Source organism: Vidua chalybeata, chromosome 1 (genome assembly GCF_026979565.1).
Source record: "Vidua chalybeata isolate OUT-0048 chromosome 1, bVidCha1 merged haplotype, whole genome shotgun sequence".
NCBI lineage: Eukaryota > Metazoa > Chordata > Aves > Passeriformes > Viduidae > Vidua > Vidua chalybeata.
Window position 1 is genome coordinate 23,772 of NC_071530.1, and position 18,661 is coordinate 42,432.

Genomic DNA, 18,661 nt, shown 5'->3' on the forward strand with positions numbered 1-18,661 from the left:
TTTTATGTGGAAAAACTAGTGTGGGAATTTATATACGTTTAAAACAAATTAAAAGAATTGCAGGAATTGCCCCCCCCCCCCCCCCCCATTTGTGTTTGTAGGCGTATCAGAGCTTTTGCTGTAACAGGCACGGCCTTTTCGTTTGTTTTAATCGTGGCAAAACGGATCAAAGGAGTCCCTTTACCTCACTGCTTTGGACTTGATCTTGGGGAATGTGTGCAAAACAATATTATTGTTATTCCACGAGGCAGCAAATTGAGTGTGCCCTGTATCAATAGAAACAAAACTTTAGTTGAGCAGATTTTGAACCAGAGATTTTAAAGTTACTGTGTTCAAAGTCATACTTAGTACATGAAGATTGGATTATGCAGGAAAAACTAGGAAAGGACTGTAACATTTTGTGAAATAACATTTAGGTACAGTGCATAACAATAAGTAGCTCGGGTGTCCTATAAATAAAATCAGAAATCAGAAGAGACAGAATTTGGTAGAGGTTGCTCATTCAAAAAGCTACCCTTGTGAACCCTGGGTTTGTTTTTGCTGTGTTCGGTGTAAAACGTTGTGGTATACGCAGACGTTTCGGTAGAGAAGGGCGAGACTGGCGCTTTATCATCTTAAAGAAACAAAGGCTACTCGGAGAGCTATAAGGATTTTAGTAGCCGCTGGTCGTGAGGAGCAAGGAAATAACAGCAAGTTCTTGGAGAAAAATGGCAATGAAGAAAATAGAATTTATAGTAGACGTGGGGGAAACCTACTCGGCATTAAGTAAAGCCTTAATGTCTATAACAGATAGTTATGTTATGGTAAGGGGAGCAACTGGCCAATCTGAAAAAGCGTATTTTTGTAAATTTGGAAAACAAGTGGGCATTTATAGGTTTGTGTAGCAGGTAAAAGCAAAAGATGGGGAGATTATTTTGGAGGTAAAGTAAAATGATGGATGAGGTATCTTCTGAGGTGTGGGCTTCTAACATACCAGGAAGAGCAAAGAATGCACCCACGGTGCAAGTTAATCTTAAAGAAAGGAAACAACCACTTAGAGTTAAACAATATCCCTTAAAAAGGAAAGAAAGAAGGGATTAGTCCGTAATTGACAATTTTTTACACGTAGGGCTATTAAAAGAGTGTCGGTCTGAGTGCAATACTCCTATTTTACATGTTAAAAAGCCTGATGGATCTTACCGAATAGTACAAGATTTAAGAGCTGTTAATAAGATAACCGAGGACTTCTACCCGGTGGTTGCCAACCCCTGTGCTTTGTTGGCCTGTTTAACAGCCGAATTAACCTAATTTACCATTTCTGATTGGAAGGGTGCCTTCTTTTGCCTCCCTCCTCGTGAAGCCAGCCAGAAAATTTTTGCCTTCGAATGGGAAAATCCCAAAAGTGGGCGTAAGACTCGGCTCACGTGGACGGTATTAATAACGGCCCCGGGATATTCGGAGAGCAACCTACAAGAGATCTAGAGTCCTGGGCAGCTTCATCAGAGGAAGGACAGCTGCTGCAGCGAGTAGATGGCCTCCGGATAACTACCGGAACCCAAGAGGCGTACGTGGAGTGGACGGTAAGCCTCCTGAACTTTTTGGGTTTACAAAAATATAGAGTACTTCACAAAAAGGCTCAGGTAGTAAAACAAACAGTCGTCTCCTTGAGTGATGACGGCAGTGCTGGACAAAGACTCTAATGCAAAATGACAAGGAAGCGATATGCCAAACCCCAAAACCCCAGACGATAAAGGACTGTAAGTGTGTGATAAGTTAGAGAAGACTCTTTGTTCATCAAGACAGAAAGGAGAAGCCTTGCGTAGATAACAGAAAATCAAAGGAGAAGCCTTGTGTAAGATAACAGAGAGCCAAAGGAGAAGCCTTGTGTAGATAACAGAAAACTGCCAGACAGAAACTAGCTAATATGTTGATTACTTAAGCTAGTTGTGTAATTAGAACTTAGGTGCATATAACATATAACCTTATATGGAAAAGACCATTACAGGGCCGTGGACTTTCACCGAGGAAGAAGAGAAGAGCCTTCGTCAAACGACCACCGGAGAGTAGAGGACAACCCCCTAGCAACAGAGGGCGCAAGCGCAGAGTACACCCAGAGATACTGCGGCCCCGGGAAAAAAAAAAGTATAAAAAGACTGTGGGAAGGGGGAAAACGGTGTGTGAGCCGTAGGCGGAGCGGGGACTCCCCGGCTGCACCCGGTGCCGTTTGCTTGCCATCGCTCGCTGTAATCAATAAATTTCTGACTGACTCTTGAAAGGCTGAACAAATTATTCGCCTCTATTTATAACAATCTGGTGCCGTGACTCGGATAAGGGCTATCCGTTGGAACCTCCTCACGGGGAGGCCCCCTCGCTGCCTTGGCAGCGAGCCCCGTTCAGGAGACCTCCTCCTGGGACCCTTACCGACGAACCCAAATTCGGTGGCAAGCAAAGAATAGCCGGCAACCCCTTAATCTTTGTGCACAAAGTCCCGGGCGAAGACACAGGACTGTGTAAGTACCTTTCAGCGGTCCTTCGGGGCTACTGAGGTTGCCCCGTTCGGAGGCAGCGGGGCCCCCTCGGTCGGGGATGGGATCCCGGAGTGTGATGAGTGAGACGTCTCTGTGAGACGACGTGAGCGTGGACCTCGTAGTAGTGCGTTTCCCACACCCGGCGACGGGCTGGGCCACGAATTGAGGGAAGCGTAGAGGTGTGTGTGAGAAGGCGCTCCGGAAGATGGGACAGAGGAAAAGCAAGCCCTCTGGTCCCATGGGTAGGGGAAACCCTGTAAAGCTTCCCCAAATTCCTCCAGATAGTCCATAAGGACTAATGATTAAAAACTAGGATGCCTTCCCCTCCAGGAAAGGACGAGGTAGGATACAGACCTACCCGATTCCACCCCTCCACCCTACATACCTCCTCCCCCTCCACTCCTACCTCTGCATTCACCACAGCGTCCCTCTGCCCCGGTTCGGAGGGGGATGAGGTGAGAATGAGGTGAATGTTGAGCTCCAGGGCAATAACCAGCGGGTAACTAGAATCCAGACTAGGAAAAGGCAAGAGGACCTCCCCAGCTGATAGCGCGGCTCGGGGAGGGAGAAATCGCGATTTCAGTGTGTTGTGTGTTGTGTCCCGATTGCAGTGTGGTGTGCCCCAGTTTCGGTGTGGTGTGTCTGTTACATCCGGACGTGCGTGCTTGTGTGTGTGTGTGTGTGTGTCTATGTGTCTGTGTGTGTGCGTGAAGCGCGGTGCGGCGTTACTAAGATACAGAGACGCGGCGCGGCGGTGCCGAAGAGCGCATGCACGGGGCAGTTCAGCTACACTCCCTGATGGAGCGGGTGGTGCGCATGCGCAGCACGGGCTGTCTCTGGTGAGCGGGCGGAGCGCGGCGCGGGGCTTAAGTCGGGGCTTGCAAAGGTGCTTTAGGCGCGGCCCAGCTGATAGCGCAGCGGGTGCGCGGGCACAAGCCGCGGTTTGAGGAGCTGCTTTGAACGCCGCTAGCTGATAATGCAGCTAGTGGGAGCGTGGTACAAGCTAGGAGTTACAAGCACCGCTTACAAGCATCGCTAGTTGGTAAAGAGCTTGCAAAAGTAGCCAGCGAGCCCGGCTGGGCTAAGAGTTAAGTGTTTGTTATACAATAGCACTGCCCTGTAGTGTTAAAAGCTGTCATTGGGAGATCCTTTGCATTACAGGGCGAATAAAGGGGGGATGAATGTGTGTAAATGAGAGGCGGGCTGGTTACCCCAGACCTGCTAAGCGAGAGCGGTAGTCTCCCATGCTGCGTTTCCGTCTTTTTCGCGAGAAAAGCGGCCAGTAAAGAGATGAAGTGAGTGATAAAAAGAGTGAGAGAACCCCCCCTGGGACTGGGTCTCAGAGAAAGAGTGGGGACCCCTTGGTGAGGGGGGGGAATAAAAGGTAATTAATTAGAAAAAAAAAATTTAATTAAAAGGTAAAAAGAGGGTTTTCTTGGCATAATCTATTGGGGAAAAATAAAAGGTAAAATGTGTAGGAGGGGCCCCTAAAAATTCTGCTGGATTGAGGGATAAGAATGCCCAAGAACATCCACGGTTGATTAAACCTGCTGGATTGAGGGATTAATATTCCAAGAGCATCCAGGCTTGATTAAACCTGCTGGATTGAGGGACTAATGTTCCCAGAGCATCCAGGGTTGCTTCAAACCTGCTGGATTGAGGGATTAATGTTCCAAGAGCATCCAGGGTTGCTTCAAACCTGCTGGGTTGAGGGATTAATACTCCAAGAGCATCCAGGGTTGCTTCAAACCTGCTGGGTTGAGGGATTAACATTCTGAGAGCACCCAGAATTAAGTTTGCTGGGTTGAGATATTAATATTTGAGAGCACCCAGAATTGAATAAAAATTTTGCCAGTTTGAAGATAAATCGGAGAGGATCTGGAGTTAGGAACAACACAGCTGGATTGAGGGGTATCCGAGAACACTGAGACTGGCCAGGGAAACCTAAAAGTGTAAAAAGTGTGTTGAAAAATAAAAGGTACCTTGTTGTTGTGATTGTTTTGTTGTGCGTGAGAGTAAGTGAAAAATAAAGTTAAGGTAATGTGGACGAATAGAAGTATACGTATGCATCCTGCCCTGTTAGGAAGCCTCACTGTGCTCCCCTAGTGTGACCCACAGACGCAGGTTACGATCCGATAGACAAAAGGACTACAGCTGACCGTTGGAGAGTAACGAGCCGACCCGGAAACCTGAAGGTCACCTCAAAGAAAAACTGTCGGACTCAGTCTGGGTAATCCAGATAGACCAAGAAGGGGAACGGAAAAGATACACTTACCCCTTGGCTGATGATTATGGAGTAGTGTGTAAAGAAATACGTTGTGATTGTTATCCTTTCGTGTGCTTTGTTTGCCGAGAACGGTGGTGAGTCCGTTGCCGCAAAGGAAAGCCGCCTACTGGGATTTGCTCCAGCTGCTACAAGCTAGAGCAAGGATTAACAAGAATCATATTAGAGTTAGGGGAATTGGAGAATAAGTGGGTAAGGTTCAAATCAGAAGAGTGGTGGGAGGTTTACAGAAAAGGGGTTAACCCTGAGAATTTTTTTCCACCTGAATGAACCTGCCCCCCCCTTGTTGCCCATATTGTAAACCGGTGTTGTCGGAAAGAGCTGAAAGAAATCCCGTGTGACTCATCCCCGGTCAAGGATAAGAACTGGGAGCGGTATAAGGCTAGAAGGGGAAAAGGTAACGGATGCGCTGGAGAGTACCGCTGCTGCCGAGAAGATGGTAATCCCCGCGGCTCGAAGCGCCTGAGTCGGCGGGCGAGGCAGAGGGGAAAGAACCAGGCTCTTCCCGATCCCAAGTGGAATAATGCAGAGATACTCCAAATATTACCGACTGGGTATTGATAATCTCCCCAAAAGGTACCGACTCAACCACCCTGGGTAAACAAAAAGGGCAACAAGCTAAAAGGGAAATGGTAGGAAATTATGAGGTAAGTACAAAACCTGGACTCTGTCCTCCTTGGCAAGTTATCGTTATTGTAATTCTGATTATGTTATTACCAGGAAGATATTCTCAATTTTCACATCGACCCTTTAAATAGATATTACCCCGAGTAGATAGGAAGGAAATTCAAAGTCAGCTATTGTCCAGATCTCCTAGTTTTACATCGTCATTATGCACATTGGCCCCCATCGATGTGTCCAGCATCAAATCCAGGAAAGGGATATTGCAATTACCCCGGGGAATACTTCTGTGGGTATTGGGGCTGTGAAACAATAGCATCGGATGGGTCAGTAGAAGGAGATCAATGGCTTACTAGTTCTTAAAGACCCCAGGGCTGTAAAGCTCCGCAGAAGGACTGGTCGAGCGGCATGGTCAATCCGGGGAATTGTCAATTTGTGTATATGAATGTAACTAAACCGTCAGATCCGAGATAGACAGTAAGACGAACGTGGGGTTTTCAGTACATACAACATACAAGTAAGAAAGAGCCTATCCCACCAGATACCCGGCCAGTAGGCCCTAACCTGGTAATAGCCAAAGATAGAGAGCCAGGTTATGTTGAAATAATCAGTAATCAAAGTAACTCAGGAATAGAAAATTCAACGAGTGATAACCAGACAATAATACCCACTAGCGAAGATTCTCGATTTAACACCCTTTAGAAGCTAGTAGAGAGAGCGTGCCTAACCCCCAGATTACAAAACATGGTTAGCTTTGTTTTGATGTTAAACCCCCATTTTATAACACTGTTAAAATAAATAACTAAAAAAGTTTGATGAACAAAATAAAGAAAAAGAAAAGGGGGGATTGTAATAAGGTAGAAAAGACTCTTTGTTCATCAAGACAGAAAGGAGAAGCCTTGTGTAAGATAACAGAGAGCCAAAGGAGAAGCCTTGTGTAGATAACAGAAAACTGCCAGACAGAAACTAGCTAATATGTTGATTACTTAAGCTAGTTGTGTAATTAGAACTTAGGTGCATATAACATATAACCTTATATGGAAAAGACCATTACAGGGCCGTGGACTTTCACCGAGGAAGAAGAGAAGAGCCTTCGTCAAACGACCACCGGAGAGTAGAAGACGACCCCCTGGCAACAGAAGGCGCAAGCGCAGAGTACACCCAGAGATACCGCGGCCCTGGGAAAAAAAAAAGTATAAAAAGACTGTGGGAAGGGGGAAAACGGTGTGTGAGCCGTAGGCGGAGCGGGGACTCCCCGGCTGCACCCGGCGCCGTTTGCTAGCCGTCACTCGCTGTAATCAATAAATTTCTGATTGACTCTAGAAAGGCTGAACAAATTATTCGCCTCTATTTATAACAAGTGTATAATTATAAACTGTTAGTTAAACCCCTGTATGCTGTGATCAGGGAAGGAAACGGAGATCTCCGATGGACGACAGAATCGGTACGACCCTTCGGCCAGCTAAGGAAGGCCCTCGTGTCACCTCGAGCACTAAGACTTCCAGATGTGAGTAAACCGTTCCCGTTTTCTCGTGAAAAGCAGGGAATTGCTTTGGGAATGTTAGCGCGAGATCTGGGCCCGTGACGCGGGGCGGTCGCCTGCCTCTCTAAGCGGCTGGATGCGGCGGCTAAGGGATGTCCGGGACGCCTCGGAGCTTTGCGGCGGTGGCGGCGAACGTCCTAGAAGCGCGCGGCTTCGCCCCGGGCCAGAAGATGACTCTGCTGGTGTCCCGCGCGATGTCTGCAATGTTGGAAGTAAAGGCTGGAAGTAAAAGGGACGTTGGCTCTCTCCACAGAAATTCTTGAAATACCAAGTCATAATGGTGGACCGAGATGATGTAGAAATTGTGGTGACTAACATTGTGAACCCAGCTTCTTTCCCCAGTGGTAGTATGGGAGAACTGGTGATCCAGGATGGCCTGGAGACTATCAAAGCTACCTACTCCAGTTGCCCGGATCTGAAGGACAACCCTCTCGAGGACACTGAGACCTGGTTTACTGATGGAAGTAGCTATGTCATCAGCAGAAAAAGATATGCTGGGTATGCGGTTAGCACGAGCCGAGAGGTAATAGAGTCTAGATCGTTACTGACCGACACCTTGGCACAGAAGGCTGAAATAATTGCCTTAACCGGGGCTTTAGAGCTGGCAGAAGGAAAGAAAATCAATATTTATGGACTCGAGGTATACGTTTGGGGTAGTCCGTGCGAGTGGAGCCATCTGCAAGGAAAGAGAACTGTTGAACTCGCAAAGAAAAAGCATTAAACGTGCACAAGAGATAATAAAGCCATTGGAGGCAGTCCAGCTGTCGCGCACATCGAGGCACACAAAAAAGTGAGCTCTGAATTAGAAGACGGGAATGAGCTGGCAGACAGAAAGAAGCAGTTAAAGGTGAGGTAATTGTTGAGACAGTTGAGGCAGCCTTAATCCCAGATGGACAAATTTCTATTGAAAGTAAGCCAAGATACGGTAAAAAAGAAAAAAGGCTTGCTGAAAAAGTAGAAGTTATAATCGAGAGCGGTAGGCTGTTACAGATGCGGAGAAAGGAAAGCTGGTAATCTCCTCTTCCGTGCTATAGTCATAAGTGAAAGATGAACGTGAGAGAACGCATTAGGGAATAGATGCCTTGTATAATTACTTGAAAAAGAGAATCCTAGCCAGAAACTTGCAAAATACAGTGTTTCGGGTGACTCGCCAATGTAGCCTTTGCCTCCAAACTACTCCCAAAAATATTCCTAAAACAAAACTTGAACCTGCACAACAATGGCAAATAAATTTTTCAGAAGTGCCCAGGAGAGGGGGGTATTGATACCTATTGATGTGAACAGATACCTTTTCAGGGTGGCCAGAAGCTTTCCCTACTAGAACTACCAAAGCACAAGAGGTGACCAAAGAATTGTTATGAACCAGTACATAGTGTACAGCCTGGGGATTATGTATATCTTAAGTCTGTTGCAGAGAAGACTCTGGAACTGCAGTAAGAGGGACCATTCCAAATGCTCCTCACCACCTTTACTGCAATCAAGATTAAGGAACAAAACGCCTGGATCCGTATTTCCCAAGTGAAGAAACTCCTGAGGGACTTGAGAAAGTTATACCAGTTATTTTATAAACTAAAATTAAAACTTTCTCGAGGAAATAAATAGAGTGTGAGTAAAATGATAAGCATAGTGATATAATCCTCCCAAAGAATAGAAAAGCTTGTAGTTGTAATAGATAATCAGGTAGGTGTAGCATAGAGAGTTGTTGCATTTATAATTATTGCTATAACCGCAGCTAATACGGTACCGCTTATATATAATGTGAGTGGTATATAAGTGCCAAGGGAAAGCCTATGATTTTGACTCCTGTAAGTCTCTGGATCAAACGCTACAAATTACAAATGCAACTGTATAAGGAGGAAAAAATGTTTAAAGATATAAATGTGTGTACATCCAGGATGGATTTCATGAATCTCATCAAGAATCCTAAATACTGTTACAAATGCTTAACAAACTGCTCTGAATTTAGGCTCTGGATACAGAGCAAAGTATTTATCGCTTTGAAATTCATCCCATTAACCAGACAACCTTGCTCGTCTATACAGGACAAGGCTCTGTCTGCCTCGAATAGCACGCCCCGCTATAATAGTGGATGAGATCACTGTGAAAAAAACTCAATTTAACTTGTGCATTTAGAACTTTGTCAAAATTGATTATTCCTGTCAGGTACCTGGGGTATCATACCAACATATAAAGGCAAACTTAATTACTGTCAAAGAAATATTGCCTGTGCCTATAGGGATGAACAACTTTGGTTACCCAATGTTTGAAACATCATGAATTAAAGGAAATTCTTAAAGAAATTCAAGATAAAGGAAAGAGAACTCTGATTACAATACACCATGACATGGAGACTATACGGAAGGTATTTAAATTATTGGAAAAAGGCCAATTCCATCATTGGTGGAATGTGCTTTTTGGGTGGTCTCCAACAGCAACCAGCTTGCTCAATACCTTGGTTCATCCAATTAAGAAACAACTCCTCATACCATCCCAACTACCGTGATTAGAACACATACTCTATGCAAAAATGTCCTCTACCCTGCCATCAACTCCACATAAAACAAAGAAATTACTCTCATCATACAGTACACCCCTGTCAAAACTCTAAATTGCCCTAAAACCTTAAAAATCATTACAAATTAACCCCAAAATAAAAACTTTAATCTCTAACTAACAAAAAAACCTAATCTCTAGCTAACAAAAAACCCCAAAACCAAATAACGCTAATTTAAAAAACTCCACCATAGAACCAACTACCAGCAAAAAAACACACTACACTCTTTTCACTAACAATTCTTATCACATCACAAAAATGAAACAGAAATAAAAAACAACCATATAGAAACCCACAGAGCAAATCACAACAAACACTAAAAAAATAAATCCAACCAACTTACTAAAACTCTGTCTCTACACTAACTCATAAAGAGCAACCAATACTCTATAAAACTTACAAAAAAAACCCACCAACCTAATTAACGATATAAAAAAATCTAAACCACCAAGAAATAAAAAATCACTACCAAAATAAAACTACCTTAAAAAATCCACCATATAAATACCCATGTTCCCAAAATAAAACTAATAAAAAACAACCACCAAATACATCAAATTACAAAAAAAACCCCTTACATTAACAACAACACAAAAATTATTCCTAACTCAATGAACCCATAATGTCTCAAACCATCAAAACAAAAATACCACCTAGAAATAAACACGATGCCAAAAGATAAATGTAGCCATAAACAATATCTCCCAAAGGATCCATAACCATAAAACATACAGTACAATCGAACAAACCAAAGAAATAAAATCCCTATAATAAACGGTAATGTAGTTAACAATATTGTAAAAACCTCACCAATTAACTATAGGACACTACCTCAAACCCACCAAAACAAACACTATATACGCTAATAAGAGCCATTACAAGAGAATTAAAAACTTACCCTCTACTTCATGCAACAACCCATAAAAACCATTGTGAACCTTAAAAAACACGTCCTTTAAAAACATAATACACCATCAAAAAGAAAAAAAATCCAACAGCAAAACTCAATTCAAAGAAAACCCTTATCATCAACACATGAACCAAGAACCATAACACTCAAGAAGTAGACCGTATTCCTTATCATACGCCAACTACAAAAAAAAAAAAAACAAAACGATACAATCAATGCCTAAGAACCACCTCCAAACCGCTACACCAAGGACCTTCGGAAAATGAAAAGCCGCGCTCCCAGCACCGGGCGGAGCGCGACTCCCGGCAGGAAAGCGGCTCCTGCGGCAGGCAGAGGCGGCGCCGCGCCGGGAGCCCCCCGCCCGCTCCCCCTGCCCGGCGGGGCCGGCACCGGGCCCAGGGGGCCCCGGCGGCGCCCGAGCCCCGCGCCCTGAGCGGACAGAGCGGCCGGCACCGGCCGGCACCGGCGCAGCGCCCGCGCCGCCTCTCCCGCCCGCCGGCCCGGCAAAGCTCCCCTCGGCTCCGCACGCCTCGCTCCGGCGCGGCTCCGGCAGTCCCGCGCCAGCCCGGCCGCGCCCAAGTCCCCTTCCACCTCGGCAGCTCCCCAGGCAACGCCAGCAGCTCCCGCGCCGGAACCTTTGGTGCCGGGCCTGGGGCAGAAGAAGCACCCTCAAATGCAGCGGCACAGCCCGATTCCAACCCTTCAAATGCTGCGAGAGCTGCAGCCTCCTTCAATTCAACCACCGGAACTGACGCCACACTCAGGTGCTCACCTCACTTCAACAAGGGCAAATAAATGTGTTCTCCCCTTCAGTTTCAGCCCCTATAATAGCAGGAAAAAGGGTTTGCCTCAAGTGATGGTAAAAGGGGAATTTTTACCTCAATCCAAACCCTTTACAAGGACGAACAACAGGGCTGCCCCCTCAGTTGAAAACTTAGGCAGATGAAAATGGAGGGGCTAGCCTCAGATTAAACCCATCATACGACAACAATATTTTTCCCCTTCCATTTAAAATACAACACGAGGATTCCCAGTCACCCCTGTGATACCCCTAACACCGTGGAAAAGGCAGGTTTTCCTTCAATCAGTACCCTCAAAACCACAAGTGAAGGAGGATCCCTCCCAGTTCAAACAGACAATAATGGAAGAGAAGTCGCTTCTCTCAATTTGAATTTCTTTTGTCCTCAAAAGCCCTTTTTTTTTTTTTTTTCCGGGGCAGCAGAAAGTGATTGCAAGATGAAACTTAAAAGGGAAAGGAGAAAAGTCCCCGCTACAAATCCACACCGGCTTACGTGTTTGGCTGCAACTTCCCGGCACAAAGGTTTGTCCCTTGGCACCTCCCTTGAGCAATGCTCCACGTATCCAGGTGCTCCCCCAGACCCTGTCAGAAGCTCCCACCGTCCTTGCATGAGACAGCCCCCGGAGCTCCCCATAAACCCCTCTGCTCCAGCAGCTCCATGCAAAAGGGACCTGAGGCAAACCCTTTCCCTAAAAGAGCCTCCGGTAGGAGCCGCCCCCGTCCTCATCCTCAAAGCTCACACCTTGGGCTGCTCTGGGTTTCTTTCCAAATGAATTTAGCAATAAATTCCTATTCTTTAGCAATACCTATAAAAACGAAACACTTGCCAGAATTTAGTATTCTACACACCCCCCTCCCTGTGCATTTTGGGGCAGCTTTGGGTCCCTCGGGGGGACGGCACCCAGCATGACCCCCCGTCATTCGCCACCCACCTGCTCCTCCACCGCAGTATGCCTCCCCCTCCTAGGGACCTTAGGGTGCCCCAAATGACATCAGAGCCTCGAGTCTTCACCCCCTTTTCCTGGCCCCCAAAGAAGGCACAGAACGAGTCTAACTGCCCTGGACAGCAGCCCAGCACTTGCTTCCATCCCTTTCCACATGTACATCCCCCCCCGAAAGGTACTCTGCCGCAACGAGAAAGGGGGGCAGCCCCCAGAAGGGTTGAAGCTCCTGCCCATCCTCGCTGTCACGGGCGAGGGGCAGAGAGAGGGAGCGGCAGAGACGGCGGGGACGCGGCACGGACGGCACGGCACAGAGCGGGGGCCGCTCTCAGCGCGATGCCGGCAAAGCCGCAGGTCCGGCGGGGCCGGGCGGGTTTGACCGGCACGGGGGGGTCCGCCGAGAGCCTCCGGCCCCGTGCGGGGACTCCCGCAAGGGCCCAGGGGCGCCGGGCTCCGGCCCTCTGGGCTTTATTCTCCGGCGCCCCCGGCCCCGCGGCTGCGGGGAAAGAAGGAACGGGGCGACGGGAAGAGAAGAGGGCTAGCAGAGCATGAGAAAGGGTAGGGAGGGAGGGAGGTCGGGCTGTGGAGGAAAGCGGGAGGGCAAGGGAAAGGCCGGGAGCGGGGAAGAGGGACGGTGCACAGAGGAGGGAGAGAAGAGGAATAGAACGGAGGAGCGGGATAGGGACAGGGCAGTGGGGGTCGGGTTTGCGAGGGAGGGAGAGGAGGGGAGGGTCCGCGGACAAAGAACAGGAATACGGGGAGGAGGAAGGAAGGGTAGAGGTGGGGGGGGGGACGGGAGGGGAGGCCGAAAAGGGAGGGAAAAGTGCCGGCTTTGGGGAGAGCGGGAAATGGGGGAAAGAGAGAAAGAACAGGAATACGGGGAGGAGGAAGGAGCGGTAGAGAGAGGAACATGAGAGTGAGCCTCAGAGAGCCCCGACTCCACCCGAGCCCGCCCCGGCGGCCCGCCCTGCTCGGGATGCTGCGCTCGGCGGAGCGCGGCTCGGTGAAACTCGGCTCCGCTCACTGCGTTCGGATCAACTCGGCTCGGTCCGGCTCAGCTTGGATCCGTTCCATTCCCTGGGGGCGGCGCCGCCTCCCGTTCAGCGCGCACAGCTCGGGGCTCTCCTGATGCCGAACCCCGCGGCCGGCCCGACCGTCGCACGGAAACCCCCCGCGTAAGATTAGACCAAGCAGTTTCTGTGTTAAACCCTTTTTGTCCTAGAAGAAAAAAACTTATCTACCTCCTGCGTTTTCTCATTTTTCTTCATTGATTTCAAAATCAGAGTATAAAAAAAACTTCGCCTAAAAAGGATTTGGTAAGTAGTCAAGAAAGTAGTCCCATAAATTTCATAACCTGAAATATACTTATCTTTCCACGAAAAATAGACCACACAAGAGTCCTACTCACTATGTCAACCCTTATGTAAAATGCTTAAAAAAAAACAAAACCAAAACAACCCAAGATAAAGAATTCCACAACCAAAACAAAACATACAAGTAACACTAACTAAAACCACCCATACAAACACACCATGTTTATTGGTCACCAATCCTAAAAATCTATTTTCTAAATGCCTTGTTAAGTATACCTCTTCACATCTAACCTTATCCCTCACAGAATTCAAACAGTAAATACAAAAATTCCTCCACATAACATAAACAAAAAATAACATTTATACACTCTTATCCCAAATGACAATTAAATTACAATACTACAAATTACAAAAGACATTAAAAATAAATCCATGAAAAATAATTACATACAAAAAAATAAACAAACAAAAAAAAAAACCTGAAACCACAAAGAAGTTACCTCAAAATATGACACCTATAATTTAAAACAATAATATATCAAAAACAACACAAAATACCCACACATTCCAAAAAAAATTTAATTCACAATATCAATTCCCACAGAAGTGAAAACCGGGGTCCATTGGCCACTTGTGGATGTGGTCTCGTTGTAACAGAAGCGGACCGCCTAGAGCACGCAAACAAGAACGGAGCCCAAGAGCTGCACCGGGAATTGAGACCGGAGCAAGAACAACTGCTGCCTGCCACCGCTCACTGCTCACCTTGCCCACTTACCTTGACCGCTAGTATCTGGCTTTAGTTCCTAAAAATAACAACAAAGAAAATAGCTGTAATACAGAGGCACCATTTATACTCCCCCTGCAAAGACAAAGGGTGACTGACCTTCTCGGGGACCCCCCTCACCCGGGACGGGGCCCTCTGCCACGGATTCCATCTGGCTGCATCTGAAAGAACGTGAGGACAAAAGTCAGAGCACTGCAGGATAACTTAACAGCTCCAGATAGCCTTCATCAATCTACAGATCCCATCTAGAGTCCAAATACACCCCACATTACAAATTTCCAGGCCCCAGGACACGCCCCATTCTAGACCTACACCAGGCTATGCAGCAGGGCAGAGCAGCTCCAGCCCAAATACCCAGACACCCGTGACACAGAACAAGACAAACAAGGGGACACAACAGGGGGAGAAAGCTCTGAGCGAGAAGAATGCCCTCAGGGAGCCAGAGACTGCAGAATGAGATGACCTAGCTGAGACTGATGGCGAGCCTCTAAGGCGCAGAGAACCCTGCAGGAACAAGATGCTAACTGAATGACCTATTCCAAGCAAGGCAGAGAAGGATGCCCGAGAATCCTAGCGTCAGAATGCTCTACGGATCTCCGCATCGCTACGAGTCCTAATCTGCTAGAACGCATCCTTGCCGTCACAATTGTCACAAATCACAGCTGTCGAGAACAGCCCAGAACAAGACCTCAAAAGACATCTGACCGGATGCTACTCCAAGGCCTGTCCGGGCTCCCGAGCCAAAGGTAAGAAGGAATCGGCACGGGGCCGAGGAACACAGAGATGAGAGATGCAAAGATGGACGCCCGGGCTTCCGATAAGCCCCTCAAAGGACTAAGGCAAAAGACACAGAAGGCACGACAGACAAGTGACACACCGTGCACCGGCACTGCTCTGCCCTGAGCACTTCAGCACTGTGAGGCTTTTCCTTTATGTGGCCTAAAGGGCCACCCCCATCTCCAAAGCTGCCTCCAAAAGCCCTCCCAGCGCCTCGCTTCCATCCCCTCTCAGGGTCCCGGCCCTCGACTTATCTCTCGGACGTCCGGGGACGAGAATCCACGTCCGGTGCCGAGGAAGGCCGCCTCGCCCGCTGGCAGTTTCCTAGAGTCACCGACTGTGGCCCCTTGCTCAGCTACAATCAAGAACACCAAACATCACTGCAGGATCTTAGCTGCACAGCGGCCAATAACCAATAACAATTCTGCTACTCACCATTCTCCTAAGAACGTCCGCCTCATCTGGCCGCGCCCGGAGGCCGATGCCCTCGCGGCAGGGTCTGCCTGGGTGAAGAGGAGACGAGGTGACGTGGCATCGCTGAAACTCGAGTGGACCCTGGCTCCTCCTCCCTAGCTCCCCGACTTACAGCAACTCCTCGGCCGCTCCTGAAGGCTCCCCGGGTGACACCTTCAAATGTCAAAGATCAAGGCTTCATCACAGATCCGTGCGCTGCTTCCCAAATTCCCACGAGAGTGACGAAGCGGGGGTCTGCGGCCCCGTTGCTGAGGGGGGGTCTCGGCGTAATACGAGCGGACCGCCTAGAGCACGCAAACAAGAACGGAGCCTAAGAGCTGCACCGGGAATTGAGACCGGAGCAAGAACAACTGCTGCCTGCCACCGCTCACTGCTCACCTTGCCCACTTACCTTGACCGCTAGTATCCGGCTTTAGTTCCTAAAAATAACAACAAAGAAAATAGCTGTAATACAGAGGCACCATTTATACTCCCCCTGCAAAGACAAACGGTGACTGACCTTCTCGGGGGACCCCCCTCACCCGGGACGGGGCCCTCTGCCACGGATTCCATCTGGCTGCGTCTGAAAGAACGTGAGGACAAAAGTCAGAGCACTGCAGGATAACTTAACAGCTCCAGATAGCCTTCATCAATCTACAGATCCCATCTAGAGTCCAAATACACCCCACATTACAAATTTCCAGGCCCAGGACACGCCCCATTCTAGACCTACACCAGGCTATGCAGCAGGGCAGAGCAGCTCCAGACCAAATACCCAGACACCCGTGACACAGAACAAGACAAACAAGGGGACACAACAGGGGGAGAAAGCTCTGAGCGAGAAGAATGCCCTCAGGGAGCCAGAGACTGCAGAATGAGATGACCTAGCTGAGACTGATGGCGAGCCTCTAAGGCTCAGAGAACCCTGCAGGAACAAGATGCTAACTGAATGACCTATTCCAAGCAAGGCAGAGAAGGATGCCCGAGAATCCTAGCGTCAGAATGCTCTACGGATCTCCGCATCGCTACGAGTCCTAATCTGCTAGAACGCATCCTTGCCGTCACAATTGTCACAAATCACAGCTGTCGAGAACAGCCCAGAACAAGACCTCAAAAGACATCTGACCGGATGCTACTCCAAGGCCTGTCCGGGCTCCCGAGCCAAAGGTAAGAAGGAATCGGCACGGGGCCGAGGAACACAGAGATGAGAGATGCAAAGATGGACGCCCGGGCTTCCGATAAGCCCCTCAAAGGACTAAGGCAAAAGACACAGAAGGCACGACAGACAAGTGACACACCGTGCACCGGCACTGCTCTGCCCTGAGCACTTCAGCACTGTGAGGCTTTTCCTTTATGTGGCCTAAAGGGCCACCCCCATCTCCAAAGCTGCCTCCAAAAGCCCTCCCAGCGCCTCGCTTCCATCCCCTCTCAGGGTCCCGGCCCTCGACTTATCTCTCGGACGTCCGGGGACGAGAATCCACGTCCGGTGCCGAGGAAGGCCGCCTCGCCCGCTGGCAGTTTCCTAGAGTCACCGACTGTGGCCCCTTGCTCAGCTACAATCAAGAACACCAAACATCACTGCAGGATCTTAGCTGCACAGCGGCCAATAACCAATAACAATTCTGCTACTCACCATTCTCCTAAGAACGTCCGCCTCATCTGGCCGCGCCCGGAGGCCGATGCCCTCGCGGCAGGGTCTGCCTGGGTGAAGAGGAGACGAGGTGACGTGGCATCGCTGAAACTCGAGTGGACCCTGGCTCCTCCTCCCTAGCTCCCCGACTTACAGCAACTCCTCGGCCGCTCCTGAAGGCTCCCCGGGTGACACCTTCAAATGTCAAAGATCAAGGCTTCATCACAGATCCGTGCGCTGCTTCCCAAATTCCCACGAGAGTGACGAAGCGGGGGTCTGCGGCCCCGTTGCTGAGGGGGGTCTCGGCGTAATACGAGCGGACCGCCTAGAGCACGCAAACAAGAACGGAGCCTAAGAGCTGCACCGGGAATTGAGACCGGAGCAAGAACAACTGCTGCCTGCCACCGCTCACTGCTCACCTTGCCCACTTACCTTGACCGCTAGTATCCGGCTTTAGTTCCTAAAAATAACAACAAAGAAAATAGCTGTAATACAGAGGCACCATTTATACTCCCCCTGCAAAGACAAACGGTGACTGACCTTCTCGGGGGACCCCCCTCACCCGGGACGGGGCCCTCTGCCACGGATTCCATCTGGCTGCGTCTGAAAGAACGTGAGGACAAAAGTCAGAGCACTGCAGGATAACTTAACAGCTCCAGATAGCCTTCATCAATCTACAGATCCCATCTAGAGTCCAAATACACCCCACATTACAAATTTCCAGGCCCCAGGACACGCCCCATTCTAGACCTACACCAGGCTATGCAGCAGGGCAGAGCAGCTCCAGACCAAATACCCAGACACCCGTGACACAGAACAAGACAAACAAGGGGACACAACAGGGGGAGAAAGCTCTGAGCGAGAAGAATGCCCTCAGGGAGCCAGAGACTGCAGAATGAGATGACCTAGCTGAGACTGATGGCGAGCCTCTAAGGCGCAGAGAACCCTGCAGGAACAAGATGCTAACTGAATGACCTATTCCAAGCAAGGCAGAGAAGGATGCCCGAGAATCCTAGCGTCAGAATGCTCTACGGATCTCCGCATCGCTACGAGTCCTAATCTGCTAGAACGCATCCTTGCCGTCACAATTGTCACAAATCACAGCTGTCGAGAACAGCCCAGAACAAGACCTCAAAAGACATCTGACCGGATGCTACTCCAAGGCCTGTCCGGGCTCCCGAGCCAAAGGTAAGAAGGAATCGGCACGGGGCCGAGGAACACAGAGATGAGAGATGCAAAGATGGACGCCCGGGCTTCCGATAAGCCCCTCAAAGGACTAAGGCAAAAGACACAGAAGGCACGACAGACAAGTGACACACCGTGCACCGGCACTGCTCTGCCCTGAGCACTTCAGCACTGTGAGGCTTTTCCTTTATGTGGCCTAAAGGGCCACCCCCATCTCCAAAGCTGCCTCCAAAAGCCCTCCCAGCGCCTCGCTTCCATCCCCTCTCAGGGTCCCGGCCCTCGACTTATCTCTCGGACGTCCGGGGACGAGAATCCACGTCCGGTGCCGAGGAAGGCCGCCTCGCCCGCTGGCAGTTTCCT

General features: G+C 48.9%; 1 long non-coding RNA gene across 1 annotated transcript; it reads right to left on the minus strand.

Moving 5' to 3' along the window:
• Positions 1–13,679: 13,679 nt before the first annotated feature.
• LOC128799350 (uncharacterized) lies at positions 13,680–14,356 on the minus strand. The gene is made up of 2 exons (XR_008434709.1): positions 14,248–14,356; positions 13,680–14,140 (listed from the first exon to the last, which is right to left on the minus strand). It is a non-coding gene; the product is annotated as an uncharacterized LOC128799350 (long non-coding RNA).
• Between the last annotated feature and the right edge of the window lie 4,305 nt (positions 14,357–18,661).